This window comes from Coregonus lavaretus, assembly GCF_964263955.1.
Source record: "Coregonus lavaretus genome assembly, contig: HAP1_SCAFFOLD_629, whole genome shotgun sequence".
In the NCBI taxonomy this organism is placed as follows: domain Eukaryota; kingdom Metazoa; phylum Chordata; class Actinopteri; order Salmoniformes; family Salmonidae; genus Coregonus; species Coregonus lavaretus.
This window is the reverse complement of record NW_028167044.1, coordinates 230001-236287: the sequence shown is the minus strand read 5'-3', so window position 1 is coordinate 236287 and position 6287 is coordinate 230001.

Here is a 6287-nt window from a genome sequence, read left to right as displayed (position 1 = left end):
CCCCTCTATCGCATATTGCACTCTACTCCTTACAATCGCCGCATTACATTTCTTCTTCTCATATTCATCAAGTGCATCCTTAGCCAGTAAATAATCCTCCACCCCATGACCTTCATCCTTTTCTATACACTCAACTTCATGTTTAACCTTCTTACGTAGTTCCCTCTCCTTCTTTTTCAAAAAATAATTCCTCTTAACAGCATATTTTATAGTCAATTCCTTACATTTGGTTTTCAGCTCCTCCCACCACAACCCCATATTCACCTCCATTAACTGTTGTCTTTTGGCCTTCCCAATACATTCTGATATCATCTCAATATAATTTTCCTCCTCTAGCAAGCTATTATTTAAACACCACAGCCCACCAGATTTAGTATGTGCCCTTACTCCACAAGAAAATACCACCGCCGCATGATCACTAAAAGCTGTAAAAACATACTTAATTTCTTTCATAAAATTCCTTAAACCCTCATTTACTAAAACCAGATCTATTCGCGTCTGTTTCAACTCCCCTAAAACCACCTGCCTTCTAGAAATTCCTCTCTTGTTCGGATTCTCCTCCCTCCATATATCAATCAAACTGTTTTCAACCATAATCTTCCTTAAGACCCCCCTAGATACGTCATTTCTAAAAATAGCTCCCCTTTTCATATCTAATCTATTCATTTTAACATTAAAATCCCCTACTAAAATACAGTTACCCTTGCACCATTTCCCTAATTCTAAAAATAAATTCTTTCGCTCTATCTCATTATTCGGCGCATAAATATTTATAATCCTAAAAACCCTATTCATATATTCAAAATCCAAAATTAAAATCCTCCCATTATTATCATTATATATCTTCTTCACATTTTCCACTACATCCTTCCTTAATAAAATTGCGACCCCACTTGAATTTCCCCTGCCATTGTTAACATAAATAAAATCCCTCCATATTTTTTTTACTTCTAAAACACATGCATTATCCCAGTGCGTCTCTTGAATACATAAAATATCTGAATTCTTCATTTGTACTATTCTATTAAATTTTCCCATTGTTCTCAACCCATTTGCATTTATTGACATTATATTTACCATTCTAATAAATAATAGAATAATAAAATATAATTTCATTATCCTCTACCTGTTATCCAGTTTCTTTCCTCTTCCACCCTTTCTCTCCCCCTCTTCCCCCGGCTTTCCTCTTCCTGTATCCTTCCCTCGTTCTTTCAATCTTTTCTCCATCGTCCGTGTCCGATATCTCCTCCAAGTCCATGTTATCCATCCAACTCAACTTCTTGTCACCCTCATCCGTTGTGCTCCCCATGTTCATCTCCGTCTCTGGTATTGTCATCGTTGTGCTCCCCGTGTTCATCTCCGTCTCATTTATAGCCGTCGTTGTCGTTTCTGTTATTGTTCTCAAACTCGAACCTCTCTCCATTTCTTCACCCCCCGAGGTACTTGTTAGTACTGGGCTATCCCCCAAAACCTGTGAGTCCCCCGTGCTTCCCCCCAGTCCACTCCCCCCCTCCTCCTGAAAACTCCCTCTTCTTATTTCTGAGTCCATACTACTCCCAATTTCATTCATCTTCTGGTCCTTCTCCCTTCTTCCTTCCTCCGTCTCTCCACTCTCCACCACGTCCTCTCCTCCATCTTCTTCTCCTTCTTGCGACAATACAACTTCTTCCTCGAATAGTGCTTGACTCCCCTCTTCAGCCTTATCCTCTCCACAGTTGCACTCCGCCAATCTCTTTCTGCATCCACCACAGAAATTCCTTTCCCTCTCTCCAACACATTCTCTCACATAGTGTCCTTGCTTGCCACATTTGAAACACTTAAATTCAGGGCAGTCTTTAACTATGTGCCCGGGTTGAATACACAACCGACACACTCTGACCTGATTGTCATGAAGGACCCTAAAATATTCTGCTCCCTCCAACGTCTCAATTCTTGTAGAGTAAGGCAATGATGTCACTTTTTCTGTGAACTTGACTTTGCAGAATCGTGTCCCATCAGCCACCTCCGTTCCTGGCCAAACTCTCCTCCTTATCTCCGAAACGGCTTCCACTCCCCATCTAATCAGCTTGTCCAGTATCTCACTATCTTCTACATATACTGGGAGATTCATAAAAGACACCACCAATTCCTTCACATTAACATCTCTCGCCACAATCCTGGTGTCCTTTATCCGTATTCCATCCATTAAACGTTCTTTTCCTTTTCCATTTCTCATCGTAATTTCATACTTCTTTTCTCCTTTCATTCGGCATCCCACCACCTCTCCACACGCCTCCTTAATTGCTCGTAGTAGTTCCATTGTCGTCACCTTGTCATCTCCTTCCAACTCAATTGCCACCGTGTATTCTTTGCCATATTTCCTTCCTTCTTTATCTTCATTTTTCTTCCGTTTCGCCCTTTCATTGTCTTTGTCCATTCCGTTTGTCGTTTCCATGTTGTCCGTCATAGTGCTTCAAAAAAACTCTCCCCCAAGCAGAAAAACTGCAAGGGGGAAAAACTAAAACAAAAAATATATTTCGAAATCCAATTAATTAACAAAAATAGCTCTCTCACAAACACTCTTCAGCAAACACTCACTCACAGCTCAAACCTCGCACCTGTCGTCACTTCTCCAATCAGGATGGGCGTATTCAGGCTGGTATGGCCGTAAGCGAGGGAACAACTCTTGGTACACTATATAAAGTCAATGTGTCACTCACTCTGAACGAGACACAGAAAAGTATCCACTTTATGACACAGACTGAAGAAGCTCAAACCTTGCTTACATTTCCAAGATAGATATATATATATATATATATATATATATATATATATATATTTGAGTCTTGTGGGGGTGGAAGAGGGCATATCCTATGTTGACTTATGACAAGTTCATGGACTAGGGCCCTATAAAATAGGCGTTGCGGACCGAATCACGGAATCCAGACATTAAACCCAAATTCAACAATATTCAAACATTTATTGAACTTAGTAGGAAATCAACTAAATCTATTCAACTTGTTAGAAAACATATTAATTTGCCCAAGCCAATCATAAGACATGAACAAAATGCATCAGTGATTGGTATTTCCATGAACTTTCTGAAAGGGCACAGGAATGCCCCTGTCTGTGTGCATGTGTGCGGTGCGCGCGTATGTCTACACTTTGTGTAGCCGTTAGCGATGATGCTAATGATAACCTTCTTCTGGTAGGGAAGGAATGGCTTTCCCCCAAAACCTTCGCAAGTAAATGTTAACTACAAAGTAGCCTATGCCTGCCTGGCAGAATTATACCGTGATCATTTGCATCACTCCAGTGGCCATTTGTCCTACAGCAACACCGCTTAACCAAACAAAGGTCTCTTCCTGGTGCACGCTTGCATTTAAGGGTAACTACACCCCAAAATCTAAATGTCTTCCATTTTTCCCAGACCTCAAAAATGGTCACCTGATAGGGTTTAAACATTGTTGTGGACATAGAACATCCAATTGTGCTGTTTGCTATTAAAAAGGTGTACTTTTGAGAGCGAAAACCTGCCAAAACAGGGACAAACGGTCAACGGGGAAATCTAAACGGAGAAAAGGGAACTTGGGAATTAACGGAATCAGGCAAAACATTGAAGGGATTTTATAGTGCCCTAATGGACTACAGACATTGACAGTCTCCTAGACTAAAAACAAAGGCTGTATGTACTGCCTACATTTTGAGGGAAACGCAATGTCCATTATTTGATTTGATCAGGGCAGGGCAGGGCAGGGCAGGGCAGCACACACAAACTGCATTTAGTCCAATAACAATCCATGATATTATTAGGGTGATAAATAAAAGGCAATTGCTCCATGACACAAGAGCACGCTCTACTGGGACAAAAAGCTTACAGCACCTGGTATTCCCAGGCGGTCTCCCATCCAAGTACTAACCAGGCCCGACCCTGCTTAGCTTCCGAGATCGGACGAGATCGGGCGTATTCAGGCTGGTATGGCCGTAAGCGAGGGAACAACTCTTGGTACACTATATAAAGTCAATGTGTCACTCACTCTGAACGAGACACAGAAAAGTATCCACTTTATGACACAGACTGAAGAAGCTCAAACCTTGCTTACATTTCCAAGATATATATATATATATATATATATATATATATATATATATATATATACAGGTAAAAGTCAGTAAATTAGAATATTTTGAAAAACTTGATTTATTTCAGTAATTGCATTCAAAAGGTGTAACTTGTACATTATATTTATTCATTGCACACAGACTGATGCATTCAAATGTTTATTTCATTTAATTTTGATGATTTGAAGTGGCAACAAATGAAAATCCAAAATTCCGTGTGTCACAAAATTAGAATATTGTGTAAGGGTTACATTTTGAAGACACCTGGTGCCACAAAATAATCAGCTGATTAACTCAAAACACCTGCAAAGGGCTTTAAATGGTCTCTCAGTCCAGTTCTGAAGCCTACACAAACATGGGGAAGACTTCAGATTTGACAGCTGTCCAAAAGGCGACCATCGACACATTGCACAAGGAGGGAAAGACACAAAAGGTTATTGCAGAAGAGGCTGGCTGTTCTCAGAGCTCTGTGTCCAAACACATTAATAGAGAGGCAAAGGGAAGGAAAAACTGTGGTCAGAAAAAGTGTACAAGCGATAGGGATCACCGCGCCCTAGTCAAGATTGTGAAAAAAAACCCATTCAAAAATGTGGGGGAGATTCACAAGGAGTGGACAGCTGCTGGAGTCAGGGCTTCAAGATCCACCACCAAGAGACGCTTGAAAGACATGGGTTTCAACTGCCGCATACCTCGTGTCAAGCCACTGTTGACCAAGAAACAGCGCGAAAAGCGTCTCACCTGGGCTAAGGAAAAAAAGAGCTGGACTGCTGCTGAGTGGTCTAAAGTCATGTTTTCTGACGAAAGCAAATTTTGCATTTCCTTTGGAAATCGAGGTCCCAGAGTCTGGAGGAAGACAGGAGAGGCACAGGATCCACGTTGCCTGAAGTCTAGTGTAAAGTTTCCACCATCAGTGATGGTTTGGGGTGCCATGTCATCTGCTGGTGTCGGTCCACTCTGTTTCCTGAGATCAAGGGTCAACGCAGCCGTCTACCAGCAAGTTTTAGAGCACTTCATGCTTCCTGCTGCTGACCTGCTCTATGGAGATGGAGATTTCAGGTTCCAACAGGACTTGGCGCCTGCACACAGCGCAAAATCTACCCGTGCCTGGTTTACGGACCATGGTATTTCTGTTCTAAATTGGCCAGCCAACTCCCCTGACCTTAGCCCCATAGAAAATCTGTGGGGTATTGTGAAAAGGAAGATGCAGAATGCCAGACCCAACAACGCAGAAGAGTTGAAGGCCACTATCAGAGCAACCTGGGCTCTCATAACACCTGAGCAGTGCCAGAAACTCATCGACTCCATGCCACGCCGCATTAATGCAGTAATTGAGGCAAAAGGAGCTCCAACCAAGTATTGAGTATTGTACATGCTCATATTTTTCATTTTCATACTTTTCAGTTGGCCAACATTTCTAAAAAATCCCTTTTTTGTATTAGCCTTAAGTAATATTCTAATTTTGTGACAAACGGAATTTTGGATTTTCATTTGTTGCCACTTCAAATCATCAAAATTAAATGAAATAAACATTTGAATGCATCAGTCTGTGTGCAATGAATAAATATAATGTACAAGTTACACCTTTTGAATGCAATTACTGAAATAAATCAAGTTTTTCAAAATATTCTAATTTACTGACTTTTACCTGTATATATATATATATATATTTGAGTCTTGTGGGGGTGGAAGAGGGCATATCCTATGTTGACTTATGACAAGTTCATGGACTAGGGCCCTATAAAATAGGCGTTGCGGACCGAATCACGGAATCCAGACATTAAACCCAAATTCAACAATATTCAAACATTTATTGAACTTAGTAGGAAATCAACTAAATCTATTCAACTTGTTAGAAAACATATTAATTTGCCCAAGCCAATCATAAGACATGAACAAAATGCATCAGTGATTGGTATTTCCATGAACTTTCTGAAAGGGCACAGGAATGCCCCTGTCTGTGTGCATGTGTGCGGTGCGCGCGTATGTCTACACTTTGTGTAGCCGTTAGCGATGATGCTAATGATAACCTTCTTCTGGTAGGGAAGGAATGGCTTTCCCCCAAAACCTTCGCAAGTAAATGTTAACTACAAAGTAGCCTATGCCTGCCTGGCAGAATTATACCGTGATCATTTGCATCACTCCAGTGGCCATTTGTCCTACAGCAACACCGCTTAACCAAACAAAGG